General features: G+C 47.5%; 1 long non-coding RNA gene across 1 annotated transcript in view; it reads left to right on the top strand.

Annotated features, from left to right (window-relative positions):
- LOC150051214 (uncharacterized) overlaps nucleotides 1-22830 on the top strand; it is a 57769-nt gene extending 34939 nt beyond the window's left edge. The window contains exon 4 of the long non-coding RNA XR_016538416.1: nucleotides 22496-22830. This is a non-coding gene — a long non-coding RNA (uncharacterized LOC150051214). The remainder of the gene's footprint in view (nucleotides 1-22495) is intronic.
- The last annotated feature ends 2920 nt before the right edge of the window (nucleotides 22831-25750 follow it).

The following is a 25750-nucleotide window of genomic DNA, read 5'->3' as shown; positions in this document are numbered from 1 at the left end:
GTTGTATCCAGCATGCATGAGTACCCATACATACATAGACCTTCCTCCCATCCATAGTACAGATCAGGAAGCTGAGGCTGACCATGCCAAATGACCTTGAAGGCCCAAAGTCAGAGAGGTGTGGAACTCATTGTCAGCCTGACTTCTTACAGCCCCACCATTTCTCCATGGACCTCAGCTTGTACACAGACGTTGCCAAAGGCAACAGTTATGGAAGGGTCCCTGTGGACATTCCAGTAAGCTCTCAGTCTTTCAGGAAAGGTAATCCCGTACCATAATATGCAAACCCTTTGGCCTTTTGATTTCCCCTTTTTTATTTAACCGTTAGGTTTTTACATGACAGCACATACAGAGGAGCTCCACTGTTTAAACAGTTGCTTTGATTCTATTTTGTATATAATTCACATAGTCAATTTTCCTCTAGCCACTTATTCAAGCTGTTTTTCCAAAAGTAGCTTCCAGGTACTGATTGTGCCTGCATGTGTATTTGTACATTTTTGTCTGTGGGAAAAACAATGAGAATTCTGGGTCTGAAGGTCATATGCTTTTTTAGTTCTGAGAGGACAAATTGGCTTCTTCAGAGACTGTACTAATTTACACTCTCACCGGCAATATATGAAATGTGTTGCTTTGCTGATGGGTAGGAAACAAAAGCCATCTCGTTGTAGACTCATTTGCATTTCTTTTATGAGTGAAGTTGAGTATTTTTCTTGGGTTAAAAAAAAACCCCACTATTCTACCCTCCTTTTCAATGTTCTCATGCTTTACTTGCTAGTTTTACATCAGAGTTGATGTTCATGTTTCCTGTAGATTGGAATTTTATATATTAAGAAATAAAATCTACTGCCTGAGTGAGGGGTTGGCAGTATGTGGTTTAATTAGAGTATATTATTTTATTATTTTTTCCCATGCAGGACACCTTAAGGTTTATCAGCTTTTTCTTTATGGCTTCTAGATTTTATATTGTACTTTAAATGTCTTCTTCCTACTTCAAAATTAATGTTTAAAAATCTTTAGTACTTGTATGGTTTTATTTTTTCTACTTAATGGGACAATGATACAGGTGAAATTTTAGTATAAAGTGAAACATTTGGGTAAGAGCTTTATTTTCAAGCAATTTCTTTGTTCTCACTCTCTCTCTTTCTTGCTCTCTTGCTCTCTTGCTTTCACTCGCCTCCCTTTCTCTCTCTGTTTATTTGAAACAAAAAGAACCCAGATTGGCTTTGAACTCTCAATCTCTTTGCCTCAGCCTCCTGAGTGCTGGGATTACAGACATGGGCCCCCACCCCCAAGCTTCAAATATTTCCCTTAAATTCCATTATGTTCAGCCCTTTGGTAGGGGTGCCTGCACTGTCTGCTTTCTTGAGAAAGCAGGGGGCAGGGCAACTTTGTTTTCTTGATAGCAATTTAATTATTACTGAATTTAATAAATAGACTATCTTATGCCTAGTGATTTGAAACGCCATTTTCCCATATCCTAAATTGATGCTGCTTTCTGTCTTTATCCTATACTTTTTCTCTTTTTTCATTGATCAGTCTGTCTACCTATGGGGTTTTAATCGCTATAGCTTTAGACTATTTTTAACATCTGGTAGGTGTAGGCCCCTCATTATGCCTTTCTAGAATGTTTCTGTCTATTCTTGAGTGGCTATTTTTATGCACGAACTTTATAAGGAGCCTAATTCCAAAACAGAATGGCTCACAAGAGCTCTGGGTGAGCAGGGAAAGGCTACCACCATCGTGGGTCCTAAGGCATAGAGTCCAGCAGGAAGGACAGTACTACACAGCTCCAGGGCCTCAGAGGTGCTCATCTTTAATCAGGGAGGACTTTCTAGAGGACGAGGAGGTGAAGCAGGTAGAGATGGTAAAGGAGAGGCAGAAGAGAACCTTGAGGCAAGAACCTTGGATGACTAAGGACTCTACCCTCAGACATTGGGGTCGGATACCAAAAACCAAGGCTGCAGGGAGCTTTCTCTGGAAAGACGTAGTTGAGTGGGCAAATGGAGGCCAGCTGGGAGGGAGATCTGAGTCTGAGGCCAAAGGTGGCTTGGAATTGATGGACCTGCATGCAATCCCCTTAGCCATGCCAACAGGGCTGCAGAGAGCAAGCTGTAGTTTAGTGGAATATAAATTGACTCCAGGCGACCTCTCTAGGCCTGACTTGTGTGCCTGCTCCCTACTGCTCCCCACCCCCACACCCCGCGGTGATCTCCTATGCTGCTGCTGACAGAGTCTCGGATTTGGGGGAACTCTGCCTCATGGGTCCGAATTGACTGCTTGTGAGAGGTATCAGAACTGGATTTTGAGAATGCAGGATGCAATTTGTGATCTAGGCTCTGGCAACATATCCTGTTCAGGGGGGGGCTGTGTGGTCCTGTTTATTAGAAGCTGTAATTCTCCAGCCCAAGGACAATGGCAGAGAGTGTGCTTTGGAAGGCCAGTGCAGGCACTGGGTGAGAAAGGAGGGTTGGCAGGACAGAATTGGGCCTGACTTTGCTCCCAGCCCTTAGGGCTGCAGGAAAGGGGGCTATGAGAGAATGATTGCGCAGGTGCTAATGAGCTCAGCTTTCCTCCATCAGAGCTTGGGAAAGGGCTACTCAGTATGAGGACCCTAGGCCCAGCAAATCCCACATAAATCTCAGCAATGGGAGACCCTTTTGTCACATAGATGGCCTGTCTGCCTGACATATTGGGACAACTTCTCTTTCCCCATCCTCAAGCTGCTTTGTCCACTGCTCACTTCTGGCCTGGGCTGACAAAGGGCCTAATCTGCCTGCTCGAATTTGCCTAAAATCCTTTCCTCTTTTTGAAGTTAAAAAATCAAAGAAAATCACCAGGTCCAACCCAACTTTCAATTGGAAATACCGCTAGAGTTCAGAGTGGATTCTTGAGGAATTCCTGGCCACACATTAAACCAAATCATGATGAGACCAGTGTCAAGAGAACATTTCAGCAAACAGAGTTTAAGGGATCTCATTGGCCTTAGTAAACAATTCATGAATTGGGCAGCATCCATATTGAAATAGTAGGGTGCCCCACCAGACTGGCAAAACAGTTTTGTGGGGTTTTTTTTCTTTTTAAACAAGGTAACTTGGGAAACTTAAGTGGTACAGGGAGCAGATTTGTTAGCCATGTATAGTGGTGCATTCCTGTAATCCCAGCTACTCTGGAAACTGAGGCGAGGGAATTACAAGTTCAAGATCAGCCTGGACAACCTAGCAAGTCTCTTTCTCAACATTTATAATAAAAGGACTTGGACAGGGAAAGTGGCTTAGTGATAGAATACTTGCCTAGCATACCTGAAGCCTTGGGTTTGATTCCTCAGTACCACATAAACAGAAAAGTCTGGAAGTGGCACTGTAGAGTACTAGCCTTGACCTGAAGAAGCTCAGGGACAGTGCCCAGTCCCTGATTTCAAGTGCCAGCACTGTCAAAAAATAAATTAAATAAAAGGACTGAGGACACAGCTTAAGTAGTTTATCTCTTAATTGCTGATGAAGCCCTGTGTTCAATTCCCAGTGTGTATGTGGGGGGAGGGGGCAGCAGGGCAAGGGAGACAAAGGGAGAGAAACAGCCCGGGTCAGGGTTAGCTCCACTTACAGGGAACCAGTTTCCTTGGAAGTTGCACTTCTGTTGACCACAGCCTAGGTTTCCATGGAGACACATCCCCTTGCCATAGAGCTATTCCATTCAGGCTGTTATAACAAAATATCTTAGACTGGAATAGAAAGCTATTGCTTCTAGTTCTAGAGTCTGGGAAGAGCAAGAACAAGATGCCAACGGACTCAGGGACTGGCCCATTCTGTTCCCCAGATAGCACCTTCTAGCTGTGTCATTGTAGGGCTGCAGGGATGAGCCAGCTTCCATGGGACTCTTTTATAAGACCGGAGCTCTCTTGACCTAATCTTCCAAAGCCCTCCTCACTGAATACAGATGAGCCCTGATTTATGATGCATAGAATTATTTTTCCTGTAGAAGGCTGTGAAAGGGATTGGCATTCCGTGAAACTGTACTTCAAATTTCCATCTTTTCCCAAACTAGTAATCCACCTGGTCACTAAGGTAAATCACTAAGACTACACTGAGCAAGTTACTAGCAATTTAGATAGAGGTGTGTGTGCGTGCGTGCGTGCGTGCGTGTGTGTGTGTGTGTGTTTGTTCCTGGGGTTTGAACTTAGGATCTAAGCATTATCTCTGGTCTTTTTGGTTAAGCTCCTGTTCTAGCACTAGAGCCACAGCTCCATTTCCAGCTTTTTGGTGATAAATTGGAGATAAGAGTCTCGTGGACTTTCCTGTCTGGGCTGACTTCAAACTGTGATCCTCAGATCTGAGCCTCCTGAATAACTAGAATTGCAGGCGTGAGCTATCAGCACCCGGCTTCTTGTTCTCTCTTCATTCGGAGCCCCCAGGGATTGCTGCCCCACTCCCTGCCTGTGCATTCAGTACTCCATGGAGTGGGTATTGTATAGGCTCAGTATTTCCAGATGTTGTGCAGTGGGGCTGCTTCTCAGGATGTCTGGTGGATGGTGAAATCCCATTGCCCTCAGGCCTTTTCTTCCTTCCTCCCGCTTTCCCTGCTCTGCTTGTGTCTTTCACTCTCCTGTCTCTATTTTCACATCACATGCCTCTTCTCCATCTGAGCTGTTTGTGTGTATATTCTCAGGGGACATGCAGGCAGATTTTTCTTCAGTGCTTTTTGTTGGCCCTTCTCAGCTTCTGTCTGTAGTCTCCTAGCTCTAGTCCCTGTCAGTGTGGCTAGCTACTAACCTACACCCAGATGCTCAATTACCCTGGGGTTTTATTTTCTGGGCAGACTTGTCAGATTCTTTGATTCAGCCAGAGTTCTCAGCCCATCATGTTCAACATGTCAGAATGTGCTCAGTCAGGAACAGGTTTAGGTTAGAGCTGTTCATAATCTCTTTGGAGCTTTCCTTCTTTGAATCACTGTGAATATTAGGCATTTTTATAGAAAAAAAATCTCCAAGTTTTATTCCTCAGAGATTCAAATGTCTCAGCACTGTACACCATATTGGAGTGCAAAGGGGCCAGGTTTGGTTCACTTCTCATTCTCTAGATGTGTTTAAGGAAGGCAGGCACTGGTGGATCACCCGTGCAATCCTAGCTACTCATTAGACTGAGAACTGAGAGGTCAAGGTTCAAAGCCAGGCCCAGCAGGAAACTCAGTGAGACTTATCTCCAATTAACCAGCAAAAAGCCAAAAGTAGAGCTGTGGCTCAAGTGACAGAGCACTAGCCTGAGTGGAAAGGTCAAGGGACGGCATCCAGGCCCTGAATTCAGGTCTCAGTGCTGGCACGCACACACGCGCACACACACACACGCACACACACACATGCACACACACACACATACATGCACAGAAGCATGTATGTATGTATATACAATCTAGATAGATTTAAGGAATGAGAGAGAATTCCAGGTGAAACATTTACAAAAGGGCCTAAGAGGAAATGAGTGTTTTATTTCTTACTGACAACTCTTTTGCACCTGACTTTGTTGTCTTCATTTTGTGGCAAACTGAGGCTGAGGTCCTGAAGCTAGTATGGGAGGAGCTAGATTTTTCTCCCCAGCTCTGACTTATCTGAAAAACCTGTCCTCTACTTATTGTGGCCAACAACTGCCTCCAAGAGACCCAAAGATGGAATAGCTGGCTTACTATGGCAATGGCCATTGTAAGAGCTGTCTTCTGTGTGCCATGCTTCATGAGGCAGCAGACAACAGAGTGTAGCCCAAGGTCTCTAGAAGCAGACTGATCGAGCTCCAAGTCTAGCTGTGCCACTGAATTAGGTGTGTAACTAGATGATTCTTTCCTCCAGCCATCATCCTCACCTGTCTTCCTCAGAAACCAGAGAAGTCTTGGAACACACAAAATGGATCTTTCCATTTCTCTAATCTCAACTTTCTGGCAGCTTCTCACCACTTCTAGAAAGAGGCCCAAGTGTCACGAGCCTGTCTGGCTTCACCAAGGCCCATGTCTCCCTGCTCTCCCAGGCTCACGGCTGTGCCGCATTCCTTGGCATCCTGATACAGATGGGCTGATGGTGGGGATGGGTTGCTCACCAATGAGATGTGAGTGGAGGTGACAGGTACCACCCCAGGCTTGGGCAGTGGGGAAGGCACAGCTCTCCCCCTCCTCACTATCTGGATCCAGAGAGGACTCTGAGGAGATGATGGAGTCACACAACTGGAGACCCAAGGTCAAACAGACTTCCTGTCCTCCCACTCTGCTGATCTGAATTGAACTGGGACATGCGCCATTCCAGTTAAGCCACTGGAATTTGGGGAGCTCTTTGTTCCAGCCTAGCCTGGCTGATGCTGGACTGACCCCAGTCCAAGCTCAATTGCTTCTCCCCCTCATTCACTGCACCCCCACTTCACCTCCTGTCATTCAAATACTCTGTGCTTATTCCCACTTCATACCTGTGTGAGGAAGCTTTCTGTCACTTTAACAGAACACCTGAGGAAGTCACCTTATAGAAAGAAAAAGTTTATTTTGTCCCATAGTTTTAGTACTGTGCCCTCCTCTCCCTTATGTGTTTTTGGGCTTGTGGCAAGGCAGCTATCAAAACAAAACGCTCATCCAGGAAGCAAAAAGGCAAAGAGAAAGAGGCCAGGGCCCCTCATGAAGGAACATTCCTAATGACCTAAATACCTTCCACTCGACTCTTAAAGTTTCTAAGCCCCTGCCTTGGGTACCCCTGTTTCAGGCTCCCTGGAATTCTAATGCATGGAGAATGAAGCACCTGGCAGGAGCCTCTCAGGGCTTTGAGCACCTCTAAGCTCCCATTCTGCCTTCACATCTGGACAGTAGTGACATGTCTGTACACACACACACACACACACACACACACACACACACACACACACACGAGAGAGAGAGCTATAGCCACTACTGATGAGCATGTGAAAAGAAGCAATGAAGTCTCTTTTGCTTATAAGCAATACAAACAAATTTCAGCTTGCCTGAGCCATAGAGAGGTTGGCCCAGGGAGACCCTGAAGCTTCTAGCTAACAATAAGAATGTCCTTGCAGGGACCACTATGAACACTTTTCAGCTGCTGTGGCTTGCACAGGTTCAAGGTGAAGGACTCTGCTGCCGAGCTAGCTTTAGCCGCATGCACCTCTTGACTTTATTTACCTTTTTTGGGGGGTGCTGATACTAGGGCTTGAATTCAGGCCTTGTACTCTCATGTGGTTGTTTTCTTGCTCAAGGCTGGCATTCTTATCACTTGAGCCACACCTCCACTTCTTCTACTTGGCTCATGTCTCCCTGATATGTAGCTAACGGTGCACAGGGGTACATGCCTAAGAATGGCCTAAGGAACACGACTGGGTAGTGTGGTCCACACAGAGTGTGGACATGTCCCATAGCATGTCAGTCTCCTGGCATTCCCTAATTTCTCAGGCTCTGACCTCCCTCCTCTCAAGTTTAGCTCTGCATAGGTCATTTCTGTCTAAACTTCAAATGCCTTCTGCTATCGACTCACATCTCTCAGAAGAACCCGCTTGTCTTCCCAGACAGCAGGGGTTTCTGTCACCTCATTCAACGCTCCTACAGGCTCTAAATGATGCTTCACAGGTATCAGATTTCCTGTAGGATTCTGGAATGGAGACAATCCTCACTCCTCTTGTGAAGAGAAGTGAGTCCAAGGGCAATAATGCAAAGCCAAAGGGCCTGGACCTTAGAAGGTGGGCTCCATTGTCACCACCTTAGCCCCTTGTTCTTCACCTGGCCGGAGAATGTTTAGGAAGGCCCTAATGGAGCGAACTGGCAAAGTCACATGTAGACAGAAAGTGCCAGGAAAGGTTTTAACCTGTTTAAGTTCCTATGTGGACTGCTTCAAACTTGTCTAGAATCCTCTAGCTAAATGTCAGGAGTTCCCCATCTGAGATTTTTGTCAGTGGAGTTGTGCCTAGACAAGGAGCCCTGCCCTTGGACTTTTCTGTAAAACACTGCCCCTGGCAACCCCGCAGCTCAGTGGCTCAACTCTCTGGTCCCCTATGCCTACTCTTCAGCTCCCTTAGGACTCCTTCTGGTTATCTCTAGGTCAAAATATCTTGACTGACCAGAGGCCTTGTTGCTATTCTGACTCTGTTCTCATGACAGTCCCTGTGGAAGGAAAGAAAAATGTCACCTGGATAAAGATACAAAGAATAACAAAAAGGGAGGAAAAAAAGGAGTGACATTTGGAAAAGTTTAGACAAGAATGGCCTGAGTAGGGCTGAATTTGGAAGGAGAGAGAAGGCGAGAGCCTGGGGGATTCGGGATGTCATAGAGGCCTGGCCTGGTCAATGATCCTCTTTCATAGCGGCCAGAGGCTTCTTCCCTACCTCATTCTCACTCCTACCTGCTGGAGCACTTGCTATGTGCTTCATTTGTTGCTTTATACAGAGGCTGGAGGCAGTGGCTGTGGTTACCAAACTTAAATGGAAAGTAGGGAAACAGGTTTTCAGGGATTTCCCAGGTACCATATTTGGTTGAAACAGTGTCCTTTAGACATCCACACCTTAACCACCCATCCTGGTTGGTTGGTGTCTACCTTGAAGATCCATATAGTCTGGGGGCCCAGAGAAACTGAGTGGTTCTGAGATGGGAAAATCTTGGAGTAATCTTGAAGCACACGAGTCATGTTGCAACAGAAATCCTTGTATCTTGAAGTCCAGGATGGCATATGAGAAGGAATCTAGCTTGGAATTGATAAGTGATTGAGTCCCAACTCAGGCCTTGCTTTTACTATTGTTCCCTTGAGTATCTTACTTGGTGACCTGTAAAATGAACCTGTGATACTCTGAAGTACTCTAGCCTGTGCAGCTCAAGTTCTCTGAGAGTGGAAAAAGTGTCCTTGGTGATGGCTTCCTCAACATCTTCTCCAGCACACAGGCTTTTAGACCCTCAGGACCTTTTCTGATGATTTTTTCCCCCGTTAGGGTCCATCAGATAGTGAAGAGGTTTCTGACTGAGTGTCCACAAACACCCCTTTAGTAAACCCAACTTTGCTTTAGCTTCTGAAAAGGCAAATTGAGGGGCATTTATTAGCTCTTAATCTCCAAATCACTGGTTGGACACAAATGCAGTCAAGTGTCAGAATGAGGTGATGGCTTCTTCCTGCAATCTAATTTCTGGTTCTCTGGTCTTTGTCAGCTCTCTCCTTAGCCGATTTTCCCCATACTACCATTCCAAGATGCAATACTCCCAATTTTGCAACTAAAAACTAAACCTTTCTGCCCAGGTACAAGGAAGAAATTCACGGAGAGTCCCATTGGCTCAGCTTTGATCACTTACCACTTTCCTGACCAATCAACTAAGACCTAGGGGTAGAACTGTATGATGATTGGTTAGGCTTGGATCCATGACCAGACCTAAGCCATTCATTGTTAGCCAAATGGCTGCCCTCATTCAGATCACCTAGCCAGAATGGGATATGCAGGAATCTTCATCTTGTTCTTTTATGCTATACCTACATCCTTTTCCCACTCCTACCCTGACATTAACTGGTGGCAGTCATTTAATCTGTTTCTCATTTCTATACTTTTGTCATTTCTACATCTTTCTACCAGTGGAATCATATAGTGTGTGATTGGGGCATAATTCTCTGGAGATTTATGCATTATTCTTCCTCATGGTTGAGTGATACATTATGGTAAGCTATGCTACAGTTTATTTAATCATCTCCTCACCCAAAGATACTTGCGTATCTCCCAGATTGAAGCAATACCAGTAAAGGTCCTATTAACATTTGCCTACAGGTTTTTGTGTAAACATTGCATTTGCTTCTGTGGGATAAATGCCAGAAGTGCAATTGCTAGGCTGTACAGTAGCTGTATGTTTTGTTTTTAAAGCAAAACTTCCAAACTGATTTTCCACAATGTAAAAATGTACCATCTTACATTCCCACTAGCAAGGGATGCGTGACCCAGTTTCTCTGAACCCTTGCCAGCATTATCACCAGCTTTTATTTTAGTTCTTCAGATACGTGTGTAGCAATGCCTCATTGTTATGGTAATTCTTATTCCCTGAATGACTGATAATAACCATTTCTTGATATGCTGGTTTGTCATTTGTTATGAACTGTCCATGGGTTTGGGGTTTGTTTTTGTTTTTGTTTTTGTCTATTTTCTAATTTGGTTGTTGGATTTTGGATTGCAGGCTTGCAGTTTCTAAGAAAGGATGACAATAAGGGGGTGTGGGGGGAGGAGCACTAGGGACACAGTGAAGGTCCTAGATAGTAAGCAATACAGAGTGGCAGGATCTGGAAGACTTGGTCTACTTTTTCAAGGCTTATTGGAAGTGAGAAAGGGCCACAAGTAGCCTGGAAGAAGCCCCTGAAGCCTGAAGCATTCCCTCTGCCCTCTCAAGCCTTCTAGACATTTGTAGCTGAGCAAAGTACAGCCTGGGGACTGGGCTCAAGGGAGGGGGAAAGAGTAGTCTGGATCCAGAAGCCTGGCAGGGAGTTTTGTGACACCTGAATCCCAGGGAGGATGTGTGGGGGGACAGGCAGCTGGGGCCTCCTGGGACAGGGAGGGGCAGCTCAGATTTCACCACTGCCTGGTGTGTGATCTGGGCTCCAAAGGGGTAGCAGAATGATGTCAGGTCTGGCTTGCATGGGATGCTGGCAGTTTTCCCATTCTGGTGAGACCATTTTGGCCTGGACTTTAATCCTAAAGCCAGTTCCCAACTAGAAACTTGGAGAGATGTTGATCTGTGCATCTGTATTGTATGTGTACATCCATATTGTGTATGTGTGTGTCCATGCACACATGTTGATACTGCACATGCATGCACAGGTGTAACGAATTGACAAAGCAAGACCAGCACCCCTAGTATTTATTTTCAGTTCTTGGTTAAATGACCAAATTAAAAACAATCAAAAGTACAGTGTGTGTGTGTGTGTGTGTGTGTGTGTGTGTGTGTGTGTGTGTGTGTGTGTGTGGTGTGTGTGAGAGCTTTGCATTCTTGCTTGGCTTTTTTTGCTCAAGAATGACACTTTACCACTTGGGCTACACCTTCACTTTCACCTTTTTGGTGATTCCTTGGGGACTGCAGTCTCATAGAATTTCCTGCCTAGGCAGGCTTGCAAACCTTGATCTTCAGATCTCAACCTCCTGAGAAGCAGGCATTACAGGTATGAGCCACTGGTGCTGTGTCTGAGCTATTCAGCTCAAGGCTACTGGTTATGACTATCTTATATTCATCTTATCAACTTGTTCATATAAGTACATTTGTGTGTACATCTATGTGAGACCTGGGGCTTGAACTCAGGGCCTGGACACTGTTCCTAAGACACTGTTCAAAGTTAGTGCTCTACTACCGGAGCCACAATTCCACTTTCAGCTTTTTTAGTGATTAATTGGAGATAAGAGTCTCACGGACTTTTGTGCTTGGGCTGGCTTTGAACCATGATCCTCAGATCTCAGCCTCTGAGAAGCTAGCATTACAGGTGTGAGCCACCGGCACCCAGATAGCAATACTTTTTAAATGGTGTTTTTCACATGTAAAAAGAATGTGGCCATGGAGGGCTGGGAGTTTGGCCTAGTGGTAGAGTGCTTGCCTAGCATATACAAGACCCAGGTTCGATTCCTCAGTACCACATACATAGAAAAAAGCCGGAAGTGGTGCTGAGGCTCAAGTGGTAGAGCTCTAACATTGAGAAAGTCCAAAGACAGTGGTCAGGCCCTGAGCTCAAACTCAGGATTGGCACAAAAAAAGAAAAGATTGTGGCTATGGATAATGTATAGGTAGGGGTGTGTGTAGAGTGTATGTGATTTTACATAGTGTCACAGTTACATGTCACACAACAAAGTATTTTCATTTGAAGTCAAGGTTGTATATTTGAAATAAAATTGGGTCATTCCTTTTATCTGCCACGTAACTTTCCACCTGGCATCTCTTCCCCGTCTCATTTGTTTAGTAGGATGCTAAAATTGTTCTGTAGCTAAATCATGCCTTTTCTTACCCCAGGCCAGCCAGATGGGTTGGCTCTGGTTGCAGGTGCTGAGTCAGTAAGAAACCAGAGGCTTCCAGGAAGCCTAAGGGGGAATCATCACCTCTAGGTCCGGAGGGAGCAAACACTGCTGCTCTGTCTGGCCCATCCACAACTTGCAGAAAAGAGACTGAAGGAGAAAGAAAGGGAGAGGGAAGGAAGGAAGAGGGAGAGGGAGAGAGAGAGAGAGTGCCAGCACAAGTTGACTCCACACTTGTGTCTGGAGAGCCAGTGAGAAGAAGGGAGTGGATGCCATAAGGGAAGGAAGTGAGTTCCCTGCCGCATACCAAATTAGTACCATCCCACCCCCTTCAAAGTCAGGATGGACTACCCTGCAGGGCCAGTGCAATATAAAAATGCTGGATGCTTGTCCTTTAGATAGCAAGAGTGCTTTAGCTCCTTTGAGGCTTGTATACCCTTGTACATCTCTGCAAGACTGGCCTTGCCTGAAAGTGTCTATCCCCCAAGACATCCTGTGCAAAGCCGTGCTAAATCGAGGGTGGAAACATCTTGGCTGGCAGCTGAGGGCAGGAGAGGCCCCAGAAAGCCAGGGCACAGGAATTCCCTTGTCCTTGATGAGCAGAGCAACTGTGCCCCTGATTCCTCATGAGAGCAGGTACTGTAGCCTAACCCTCTGGCATCTGATGTTAGTCATTGCTGATTTAGAGATTCAGTCTGGAAGAATACAGCAGGCGAAGGGAAGCAAGCAAAGATGGAGAAAGCTCTGGATCCACAGCCTGCAGCCTCAGTTCCAGCTTCAGCACAGCCATATACTAATCAGAGGCAGGTTCTAGTCCCCCTCTCAAGTCCCAGGTAAGGTAAAGGAAGATATGTCCCTTCCAGCTTTCTATTTCTGTTTCTAAGGAATTCCATCTGACCCTTCCTTGGCTTATCTCAGCATATGTTTTTCTCTGAGATGGAAGATCTTCCTCCTATCCCACTACTGCCTGTGTTTCTGTTTTTTTTTTTTTTTTTTTTTTTTTTTTTTTTTTTGCCAGTCCTGGGCTTGAGCTCAGGGTCTGAGCACTGTCCTTGGGCTTTCTCAAGACTAGAGCTTTACCATTTGAGCCTCAGCACCACTTCCGGCTTTTTTCTGTGTATGTGGTACCAAGGAATCGAACCCGGGTCTTCATGCATGCTAGGCAAGCACTTTAACCACTAGGCCAAACTCCCGGCCCCTGTGTTTCTGTTTTAAAGTTCTCTTCTCCTTGTTCTGCCCCTCCTGGGGTCAAAATGGGTTGGTGATTTGTTCCACAGACAACGAAACTGAGGCATAGGTGTCATATGCTCTCTGGGTGAAACCCCAGTAAGATTTGCTCCTTAGCCAGGCGCTGGTGGCTACTCAGGAGACTGAGATCTGAGGATCGAGGTTCAAAGTCAGCCCGGGCAGGACAGTCTGTGAGACTCTTATCTCCAATTAACTACCAGAAAATGAGAAGTGGCACCATAGCTCAAGTGATAGGGCACTAGCCTTGAGCTGAAGAGCTCACCCGTTTTGCTGGCCTTTCACTGCACCCTACCTGCACCCCCAGGAACCTGCATCTCTCCACTCCACAGGAACCGCACAGATGAGTTCTACACCCAACTCATCCTTTACACACACTGTCTCTCTGTTCAGTGCTCTCCATCCTGAAGGGAAGAAGATCTATTGTTTGACAGCTGGAAACAGCCTCTCTCCAGGAGCCAGGGCTGACCGTGAAAGGAACTCTCTAGAGGTGACTTCAGAGACCCTTATGCTACAAGATAGTGACCTCCTCCCCCAGACCCAGCCTTCTCTCCCTGCAGCAGAGCTGCATGGTAGTGTATGTACCCATCCTGAGATGTGCCCTTCTCTGCGTACCCCAGCTGCTGCCCCAATCCCCCTCACTGCTACTCAGGATGAAATCAAGTGCAAATAGATTCAAGGGGCCTTGTCAGGGGAAAGTCCTAAGGACTGGAACCCATCCTGTTCACACCAGGATCCGGATCAGCAGTAGGCCTCAAACTATATGTTGAAGGGGTTGTTTAACACCCATCTCCCCCACTTAAATCCAACTCGTGTGTGGGGGTGGGGCATGACTGTTGGGAGCCAGAGTGTGGAGTCAGACTGTCCCATGAATCGGCATCACTGAGTAAGATAACCACACAAAGAAATGAGCTGTCATGTATGATGCCATGCCTATAAACTTGGAGCTATATTGTCAGTATTGTGAATGTCTTGACTTTATGGATTTATTGCTTTATCTTTCTGCTGAGATTTGATTACCATTTGGTACAAATGTGTTATTGCTTTATCACCTTCTGCTTAATTGATTACCATTTGGTGCGAATGTAACCCCTGACAATTCCCTGGTTTCAAGAAAGTATATAAGACCGGATTTAGAAATAAACGGTGCCACTATCTTAAGCTCACGCCTTCTTGGGCTGCTGACTTGGGCTGTAGTCCTCCCGGCCCCAACTTGTCTATTTATTTTCCAAGTCTTCACCCCCTAAATCAGGAATCCCGGTTCGCTGCCGGCTGGCCCCTCACATGACTTGAGTTCATGGCTATTTATCTAGAACCTCACTGCCTGGCCTTGTGGAAGTGCTCAGCGAGGGTTAGGTGTAGTGAGCAAATAGACCCATTCTGTGTTATTTAAAGAAAACTGCTGGCAAACATGGGCTCTTGGTTTTTATTAACAAATTCCTGGAGGCATGTCCCTCACAGGATCACTCTAAAGTACCAACTTAGAAAAGGGTTATTTTGGGTTTTAATAAGATGAGGGTTCAGCCATGGACAGACTGAGCCAGCCCTGGGGACAGAGCTGTGAACTAGCAGCAAAGTGTCCCTGTTCTTCAAGGAGGCTGTGTCCTCCAGTTGGTAGCAAACACAGCTCCTGGTGCTGGCAGATCATGCTCTGTTTGGGGGAAAGCAGTTGCAGAGTAGAGCAGTTGGGTTCAATTGTAGACCCTTTCCTGCCCCTGATTCCTGTATAAGAGCTGGGTTTTGAACAGAAGCAGCCTACTGAGAATGAATGATGAGGGTGACATGCGGCATTTATCCCAATGAGAAGCTGGATCCAGAAAGAATTCCTGAAATTCCCCAGGCTCTAGGTGAGCCATCAAAGTGAAGGAAAAGCTCATCCAGCTCCAAGCTTATGCCAGAGACTTCTACAGCTGCTTCCTAAGAAGAGAGTTTGCTCAAATACAAATGCAGGTAAATGTTACCTAGGGAAGGAACTACTAAGCTGTCCAGAAGTGACAGGCAGGGGAAAAAAAAGTCCACAAGGTAGAGCCTTGGTGGTTAAGTCTGCGGTTCCCAGCTGTGTAAACTTGGCCATATTGATGTATCTCATGGAGCCTCAGTCTCCCCTCTGTACATGAAAGCTCAGCTTGGCAATAACTAGGTGATTCTCCTAGGCAGAGGCAGAGCCTTAGATACAGAGTAGTCCCCTGCAGCTTCAGACTATAAAGTCACAGAAGCAGCTGGGCTGCCTTGCCAGAGGATATGGAAGAGAAGGCTGGGGCCAAAGCCTCAATGTCTTGGTAATTGGTCAGGGTCAGAGCTGTCTTCTGCAAGGACTCATCCACATTTACCACACAGGCATAGAGGCACAGCCAGAGCCACAGAGGGGCCAGAGGGCCTTGACTGAATGAGTGAGGAGAGCGCATGCTCAGTGTGCCCAGTGCAGGTGTCTCTGAGGGAGGTGGAAGAAGACTTTGAAAGAGGCTTGTCTCTTTTTCTGCCCATTCCTATTTCCCCTTCTAAGTCTGGAAGAAATGATAAAGTTTATTTGGGGTGTTGTAACACCCCCGCTTGCCTCCCTTCTCCTTTTCTAGCCCCCTTCCACTCTCAGAGTACTTTGGACACTGATACTTTCCTTCCTCCCTTCCTTTTTTCCTTCCTTTCTTTTTCTTTCTTCCCTTCTTGCCTTCTTTCTTTCCTCCCTTCCTTCTTTCCTTCTCTCCTTCCTTCCTTTCCTCCTCCTTCTCCTCCTCCTCTTCCCCTGCTCCTCCTCCTCAATCTCTTCCTAGTTTGTGTGTGTGTGAGTGTGTGTGTGTGTGTGTGTGTGTGTGTGTGTGTGTGTTGGTACTAGGAGTGAAACTCAGGGCCTGGGGTCTGTCCCTAAGGTTTTCTGCTCAAAACTGGCAACTCTACCACTTGAGCAATAGCTCCACTTCTGGCATTTGGGTGGTTAATTGGCAACAAAAGTCTCAAGGACTTTCCTGCCCAGGCTAACTTCAAACACTGATCCTCAGATCTCAGCCTCCTGAATAGCTAGGTTTACAGGTATGAGTCACTAGTGCCTTCTAATTGCATCCACCCTCCTCCCCCATCCTCCCACACCAAGCTTTATGGATTCTATATACCTTTTCCCCAAGCTATGGAAAAGCAAACCCTACATAGTATCAATTCATTCCCTCTCAAAAGCACTTAGTTATTCTTTTGGGAGGAATTCTTAGGTGCTGATGTAGTAAATGAAAGGTCATGAAGTGAAGTAGTTTAATGTCCTTCTCTGACCTAGATGCTCCTAAGAGATCTTTCAGTGTGCATGATCAATAGATCTGGAGCAGGCCCTGAGATTCCAAAGGATACCCAATGTCACTGGGGCACAGTTTACATGGCTAGTTTGATGTTACTCTTCAGGCAAGTAAGGTCTGAAAGAAAGCTCTGCTCCATGTCATGTTAGCCAAAGGAGTGATTTTTTTTTTTTGTCCGAGACCAGAATTCGAACTCACTATCTGATGTTTGCTTTCACTCATTCGCTGGTGCTCTACCACTTGAGCCACACCTCCAACCCAGGAATAATTATCTAATGGAGTCTTGGGTAAGTATTGGTAGTGGGAGAAGAGGGCATTTGGAGACAATGGGTGGCTGATTTTTGACTGTGTCTCTCTAGCCATAGCTCCTCAGCTCCCCGTGGTTCCTGCTCAGCCAGCCTGTAAGTAAGAACAGCTGGAAGGAACTCCCTGAAAGTTGAGGGCATTTGCAGGCAAATGAGACTCTGTCAGCCCAGCTGGGAACACCCCCCCCCCCCATCTGCTAGAGTCATTGCACAGCCACACAGAAGAGGAGGTAGGCAGCTTCGCGCTCCTCCAAGGGAGCAGATCTTGGTCCCAGGGCCTGCTCCAGGAGTGGGAGGGACTGCTCCTGAGACTGCAGGTGAGATTGTGTGAGGGAGGTGCTGGGTGCTCAGTTTCTGAGTACTCTTCCCAGCAAGCCAGTCCCCTCCTTTCCAGGTACCTGGGAATTCACCAAAGATTCCCCGAGGGTCTTTCCTTCAGTAAGCCACTAGCCCAAATCTGCTTGGCCTCTTTATCCCATACACCCTCCCCTGTGCATCTCTCATTTGGGCCTTTGTACTTGACCTCAACTGATCCATGTGGGAATTTCTTCTCACCTTTACACAGAGAGGGACACATCTCAGAGAGGTCAAGTTTCCAGCAGGTTATCTGGATTTGAACTCTTAAGCGACTTGACACCACAGCTTGGGGTAAAGCCCTTATTCCTAGGCCACAATGGATTACAGAACAGAATGGGGTGTTGTTCAGCTGCCAGTCTGTTTCTCCAATCCTCGGAAACTCCTCGGCCAAGTTTTGGATGAGGGAATCCAGCTGCATTTGTCACTTGCCACTGCCTGAGACCTGGCAGCCTTTTCTAATGAGGGTGACAAATGACTTGTCGTCAAGGCTGGGAGTTACTCAGCACTGAGGACCGGTGTCCTGGTGTGACATCCTCATTACCATCTATTGCCAGGAACAGAATGTCTAATCCCAAACCCAAACCGGAAGGTCCAGGTGCTAGTTCGAGGAACTCCCAGGGGACTCTGGGAACAGCTTGTCAGAGCTTCTCCCCCCACCCTGCCCCCTTCCCGTGACAGAGTCAGGATTTGGAGTCTGCTGTCTACAAGGGTTCAGACCAAAGCTTCTCTACCCTCCAACCCCTAGAACCCCTAGCCCCATTGGTTTGGAGTAGCAGGGGTGGGGGGAGGGTGCCATTTGATACTGAAGCCTCCATTGCCTCTTCTTCCGGCTTCTTCTACCTAGTATGGGTGCCTAGTGCTAGGCTGAACTGATGGGCTAGTTAAGAATGCCTTGATATGTGGAACTTATGCCAACCCCAGCTAAATAGAACCTCCAGAGGGATCTCCAAGGGCCTGCCTGGCTACCACTCCTCCAGGGGCCCAGCATTACTTGCCATCCCCCCCCTACCACCCCTCCCCCACCCGCTTCACTGCTCTCTTTGTAGTGATCTCCTCTGTTAACCTGAGAGACAGGTGTGACTAGACAACCAACGCTTCTGCACCAAGATTTACTAAGAGATTAGGTACTTGCCCCCCCCCACCCCCCACTTCCAGGAAGGGCCTTTATGTCTGTATCTCAGTTTCACAGTTCAGGGAGATTAAAGATTGTTCCTGCTCTCAGGAGACTGTAAAGGTTCTCTCAAGCCAGTCTGCCTACAAATGAGAGGACACACATTGTCATTTTAAGGGGGGCAGTGTCATCTCATCTCTCGGGGAGGAGAATGCAGGCGTTGATTCACTCGTGAAGCTGAGGTGGAGAGTCTAAGATGTCTCAGGCTATCTGAAAATAGGATCTACTCCAAGTCTCACTGTGGGTTTCCAGGCAGGAAGACAGCCCTTGGGGTCTTCTGGGGGTGGAGGATGGGGTAAGAGAGACAGAATGATATCAGAAGTTCAGACAGATAGTGAGAGAAGTAAGAAAGATTGGGAGGGGCTGGAGGCAGGAGAGAATAAGGGCAGGGCTGAGGAAGTAGGCGATTCTGGGAGAGGTAGGTGGGAGCTGTACCCAACAGCAAAAGAGCCACACTCCATCAGCCTCCATCACTGCCTTCTGCCCTGTCCTTCTGGAATGGGAGGCCCTGGCTTGGGCCCTCCCCTACCATGGGGTTGCTCTGCCTCCCCTACAAACTCCATCTCCACTCTGGTTCCCACACTGAGGGTGTGCATGAGGGTGGGAGGGGAGTTGAGAGATTCTATATTGTCACCTGCTGTCATCTTGTGTCTTTGGAAGACAGCCTGCTCCTTGGTTTAAGCAATAGGCTTAGAATCGGGAGCTCAGCTTAACACAGGCCCAAGGGCCTGCAGGAGGTATAATCCTCGTGCTCCTGCAAGGGGATTTTATTCTCCATTTCAAAGATGAAATAGAAGCTCAAATTCCTTAAACATCCTGCCTGGATTCCCTGGATTTGAACCCAGCTCTGAGGGCCGGGAGTGTAGCCTAGTGGTAGAGTACCTGCCTAGCATGCATGAAGCCCTGGGTTCAATTCCTCAGTATCACATCCACAGAAAAGGCCCGAAGTGGTGCTCAGGTGGTAGAGTACTAACCTTGAGAAAGCCCAGGCCCTGAGTTCAAGCCCCAGGATTGACAAAAACAAAAACAAAAAACAAAAAAACAAGTCCAGCTCTGTAAGATGCAGTGTCCCTTGAGGGATGGTGGTTAGAGGCCAGTGGCCAGCAAGCAACACCAGGACACAAAACCCCAAATCGAGGCAGAAACATTCAAGTGAACACAGAGGCCAAGAAGAAGACAAGGCAGAATGGCCCCAGGAACACAAGACCCATGGAAATGAAGGGCAGACCCACAGAGCCCCTAGCAGCTTGGTCCTTCTGGGACAAACCCTTCCATGGGGTCATGATGATGCTGGATCATGGTGATTGGGAAGGATTTGAGTTCATAACTTTCTTGGAAAGCATGTGGTCTCACCTAACAGTGGAGTGGTCTAAAGAAAAAGCAGTTTGTGCTACAAAAATCCAACCCAAGTCAGCTACTGGTAGCTACGCCTGTCATCCCAGCTTCTCAAGAAGCTGAGATCTGAAGACTTCAATTTGAAGCCACCAGGAAAAAAAGTCCAAGCATCTCTTATCTCCAATTAACCAGAAAACAAAAACAAAAACAGCCAGTGGAGGTGTGGCTAAAAAGGTGGTAAAAACTCCAGCCTTGAAGAAAAAAAAAAAGTCATGCAGAGTGTGAGGCCCTAAGGTCCAGTACTGACACTAAAAAAGAAGAAGAAGAGGTGGGGGGAAAGGTTAATGAAGTCCAGCATGTTTGTGTGATCTACTCAGTGCTCATCATATTCCAAACCAAGCTATTTCACCAAGAACTGCCAGAAAGGGCCAGACAAGGACTAGACTCACCCCAGGTCAGAGACACTATTCCAGGTATGAATTTTCTTGGTAACCAGGTGACACTTGATGCAGCTCAGAAATCAGGGCAAGAAAAGTCTTGGGTTGTTATTCTTGAGTGCAGCCTGGGAGGAAGAAAGGCCTCTTTGTGAAGCAATGAAAGGGACTCAGAAGCAGCCCCTGCCCTCTGCAGTGGCAATCACAGCCATCACACTTTCTGAACCACCTGGCTCCACCAGGCTCACAGTTCTGGCACATTCCTCTGGGGGCTAGGGAACCCTGTGGGCATCTCAATGCTGGCACAACGTGGGCCTCTTTAGTGCTCAGCTATTGTGGCATTTTTTTTTTGACAAATGCTTTCTTTCCTTTTACCATCCCTTCTCCCTTTCGATTGTGTCTTATCTTGCTTTTCAAAGTTTGTCCTGGGAACAAAATGCAATTCTCAAACACAGGTGGCATTGTAAGTCCGGAACCACACATGAGGGACCTGCAGAGATGGCATGTATTCCCCAAGGTGACTATCAGCTCCCTAGCTCCCCCAGCTAAGGCCTGCCATGTTGCAGTCCCCAGGCATTCCCCCCCACTCCACCCCCACCCACCTGGCCTTTCCCCCTCACTGCCTGTGTCTGCCCTGGGCTAGTAGTGAGTGGCTAAAATCCCTTTCCACCCCTACAGCTCTGTGGATCATTTGTCTCTTGACGACACGTTGCAGGAAGAGGGGGTGTGCACATGTAGGGTCTCTCCCGGCCCTGTCCTGTCCCCATGCCCCACACTCAACTCTGTGCCCCAGACTACTCCTCCTCCAAGACCCTTCTAAGCTTAACTCCTCCATCCCCAAGTCAGTACCTTTGCCGAACTCCAATATGGGAACTAATTTGCTGCCACAGGAAGCATGGGAACACTGAATGAAGACAAAGGTTCTGGGCGATCCATATGCAGGAAGTCAGGCCAGCGTGAGAAATGGAGTGTGAGGCTGCCTGTGGGTCGGAGGCACACACGGCCTCTATAGAAAGTCCCTCAGGATATCTCTTGCTCCCAGAACTCAAACGCAGCATTTGCAGTCTCCCCAGATCACACACCCACAGCCAAAACCACCACCTCCTAGCCCAGAGCTTCCTCTAAACCCAAGGCAATTCCCAGCCATCCCCGGTGTCTTCCAGGGCTGCAGAAATCCACAGAATGACTTCATGCTTGTGCAGCCAAGCACAGACCAAGCACAGCTGGACTTTCAGTAACAACTGGCTAAAGTGGCCGAATGGGGCTGGGGTGCCAGGGTGGGGGTTGAAGTGGGAAGCTTTGTGGCTGAGTCACAAGGCTGAGCCCATCTAAGGGTAAGGAGCCATGCGTGGGGGGCAGTGGGAGACCCCCAGAATGCTACCAATACTGTCTTTAGGGGCTCAGCTGCCCCTTTCTCCATCAGCCATTAAGAACTCTTCACACCCACTCCTTGACTTCCCATACCCCCAACAGAGCCTGCTAAGCTGGCTTGTCAATGCCTCATCTCCTTCTCTTTCCTACTCCCCTAATACAATTCATGCCCCAACATCTTCATAGCATCCATCTCTCCACAGACTTCTGGTGCCTCTTGTTATCTCTGGGTTCTCTCTTGGATCTCACCTCCCGCCCAGGCTTTTCTGTTCAAGGCTGTGTCCCCTGTAGGAACCAGTGGCCAGAGGCCACCAAGCACCTGCAACACGGCTAGTGCCACCTAGAAACCACATCCTAAATTGAAGTTACACTACTCCAAATTCAAAAGGTGATTTCTCCAGGTATTTGAGGAAAGTGTGTGTTTGGAATAACTCAAGTCTGTGACGCTACTTTAAAAAAAATAAATGTTCAGGGGCTGGGAGTTTGGCCTAGTGGTAGAGAGCTTGCCTAGCGTGCACAAGACCCAGGTTCAATTCCTCAGTACCACATACATAGAAAAAAGCTGGAAGTGGTGCTGAGGCTCAAGTGGTGGGGTTCTAGCCTTGAGAAAGTCCAAAAACAGTGCTCAAGCCCTGAGCTCAAGCCCAGGGGTGGCAAAAAAAAAAAAAAAAGTGCAAACCTCATAAAATCTGAATTCAGAGCCGCGTAGCCCATGAACTCCTGGGGTCTGAATTTAGTGTCCACATGGAGATGTGCAATAAACCTCAAAAAAAAAAAAGTAAAGTATCTCATTAATCATTTTTATTGGCAACTGGAGGAGTAGAGCAAGGAACAGAGCAGAAAGAACATGAGGCCCTGAATTCCAGCCCCAGTACCAGCCCCCAAATAAATAATAAATTAATTAAGAACAAATTGATTCCATGGTGAGATGATCATATCAGGGATCTAGTGAGTGGCTGCAAAGATCTGAGATAAATCTTTCAAAAAAACTAACGCTGTTAAAATTTATACTGTTTTGTTGCAGTTACTGGAACACATAAAATGATAGGTATGGCGGAATGTCTACCAGGATATGCTTCTGTGGACTGTTTATGCCCATCTTGTCAGGATCCTGGTGTGCGAGCCCGTGGCAAGGCCCACGCAGAGGCTTGCCTGGATGGATATGTGAATGGGAGCCCAGGTGAGGGCAGAGACATGCGCATGGAGCCTGAGGCTGGATGTCCCCTGCCCTGCCCCCCCCAGGGAGGCTGGAACAGACAGTGTATCTGAGGCAAGTTGACGAGCACGTCATGTAGGACAGAACCCACGGTCGCCCTGAAATCAAGATCGATGACAGCTCCTTCTCGCCCCTGGCTGACAAGGCCCGCCACTCTATCACTGAGAGGAAATTAAATTGGCCTGGCACCGTTTGCTGTTCCCAAAGCCAATTTGGTCGCTGCTGTGTGGTGTTATGTACTTCTGGGTGGTGCTTAATTGATCACTTGATTTATTCATAAATTTCTGAGGCGTGGTGCATGAAGCTCAAGACACCACAGGAAATTGGGGGGGGGGGGGCAGCGAGACTGTATTTGCTTTTCTTTTTTTTTTTTTTTTTGCCAGTCCTGAGCTTGAGCTCAGGGCCTGAGCACTGTCCTTGGACTTTCTCAAGGCTAGAGCTCTACCACTTGACCTCAGCACCACTTCCTATGTATGTGGTACCGAGGAATTGAACCCGGGTCTTCATGCATGCTAGGCAAGCACTTTAACCACTAGCCCAAACTCCTGGCCCTGTATTTGCTTTTCTTATAGAGATATGAGGTAACCTGGGCTGGGGGATATAGCCATGGCAGAGCCTGTGCTCAGCATGCATGAGGCCCTGGGCTTACTCCCCAGCATGATAAAAATCTGTCAGTCTGTCCATCCACCTAACCAGCCATTCACCACTGAGTCCTTCAATTACACAGCCAGGATACCCAGTGCACTGACTGTGCTCCGGGCAGTTCAGAACAGGAAAAAACAAGGTGAATTTGAAAGACCAGATTCCAGCATCCACTCTCTGAGAGATGTCTCAGCTCTCTGGGACGAGTTGTTTCCTGAAGATGAAGATGAGGAAACTGGAGCTAAAGTCTCTAAGCATGTTGAGGCTCCTGCTTGACTTTTCTGAGCAGAGATTTCTTTTTTTGCCAGTCCTGGGCTTGAGCTCAGGGCCTGAGCACTGTCCCTGGACTTTCTCAAGCTAGAGCTCTACCACTTGAGCCTCAGCACCACTTCCAGCTTTTTTCTGTGTATGAACCTGGGTCTTTGTGCATGCTAGGCAAGCACTCTACTACTAGGCCAAACTCCTGAGCAGAGATTTCTTTTTCCTGGGCTGTAATTATTTTTTCTTCTGGTCCCATGGGCTGTGAGAAAGGAAACAGTGGGATTTCTGGGTCCAAAGCACCTTCAACAGGAATGGGCTGACCTTGAATTGTACAGAGCTCCAATCAAGTGAGTCTTAAGGGGTTTGAGTGAATCTCAGTGATGTGGAGAGGAGGCTGGCCAGCACAAACTGACATCAGAGACTGAGGTTTGTTGTCTTTAGTCCCTCAGTCCCTGGTGTACAAAGAGTTGCTCAAAGCCCTTGGTAGTTCCTCACCATCTCCACAGTGGGACGAGACTCCGTGACTGGGCAATCCCCTCCTTAGTTCTAACAATTAGGATCTCACCCTTCCCAGCTCCACTGCCCAACACCTCCTGGCCTCATTTCTGAATCTGCTCAAAGAGCCCCACACTGGCTGTGAAGAAACCCCCACCCCTGGGACTCAGGTTGTGTCATCAGGCAGCTTGCCCCAGGCCCCAGACCAGTTCTAGGCCTCCTCATGGTAGATGGGCAAAGGTGACAGAGTTGTGTGAATCTGATTCTGGCATCTCAACATTCCCACCATGGAAGTCAGGCAGGCCCAGGAAAAAGTGGTCTCTGATCGCTGGCTGTGGAACATGAGTCTTCATAATGAGGGACTGTAATTGTGGGCTGTCTGGAAGGCAGGTGGGCAGAAGCAGAGGGACTGGGTTGGGGACGGGGGTGGGGAGATGCTTCACTGGGCTCTGTGGCTTTGAGGCTTTGATCCTGCCAGCACAGAGCAATTTCCTTGGGCTCTCCTCCAATGATCAACACCCACCTTCCCCAAACCTACACAACTCATAAACACAAGCCACCATGAGGACATATCGGAACATCCCATCATTCAAAGGAGAGGATAGGAGGGGAAATGAAAAACAGAGGCTAGGAGTGTCTAAACACCGCCCAGGGATTCCTTCTTCTCCTTAGCCTTTGTCATGTAAGCCATGAGTAGACCTGTTTCCAGCCCAGCAGATAGTAGCTATTCAGTAAATATTGTTGGATAAATGAATTTCTGGCTCTGGGATCATTCTGAGATTTCTTGGGAATGAGCCAGCACAGGAGGGGCGGGGGTATAATTTATTCATTGAGCAGACATTCATTAAGCAGCTCTCAAGTTCCTGGCACTATGCCTGGTGCTGAGGACGGAGATGACTAGAAAATTAAAATTCAACAACATACCTGGAGCTCTTACGCATCCCAGGCAGTGCTCTGGGTTCAGGAGATAGAAAGGTGAATAGGACAGATTATTTGTCCTTTCCTAGAGCTCATGTTCCCTCCACAGGAGTCAGGAAGCAAGCAAGTAAACACATCAATAAGAGAGATGATTCTAGATTATGTAGGTGTTAGGAAGGGAATATGTCAGGCTGGAGGAAGGAGGCCATTTGTGCTGTCTGCTTTGGGCAGGAGCATTCCAGGAAGGGCTCTTGGAGATCTGAAGACAGAGTAGAAAGCGCTTAGAGCCAGGGGCTAGGAGACAACACAGCCGATGCAAAGACCCTGAGGCCAGAACCTAGTTATGGGGTTGAAGAATGGAAAGAAGGCTATTGCAGCAGGGCTGAGGGCTGTGAAGGTGTCAGGGCACAGTGGGGTTGGACACACCATTCCTTTGATAGAGAAGCATATGAAGACAGCAGAGAGGCAAGGGGTGCCAGGAACACACACAGAAGCCCAGAGTTCAGTCTGTCTGGAAGAAGCCATATTGGCATCAAGCTCTGAGACTGCATTGAGCATCTTCCCTTCTTCAGCCTTCCATCCTACACTATGTCTCCAGGCCCCCTTGTGCCCTGGCTAGGGACAGCTACACCCTGCACACACCCTGGAGTCACCTTTTCCCCACGATTTCCTAGCCTTGGAGGCTTTTCTCAGTCTCTGCTGCCACTGCAGAAAGGTACTAGGTGGCAGTGCCCTGGGGTGAGGGAG

The sequence above is a fragment of the Megascapheus bottae genome, chromosome 17 (assembly GCF_031878675.1).
Source record: "Megascapheus bottae isolate mThoBot1 chromosome 17, mThoBot2.hap1, whole genome shotgun sequence".
Classification (NCBI taxonomy): domain Eukaryota; kingdom Metazoa; phylum Chordata; class Mammalia; order Rodentia; family Geomyidae; genus Megascapheus; species Megascapheus bottae.
This window is presented reverse-complemented; position numbering and strand designations above follow the sequence as displayed.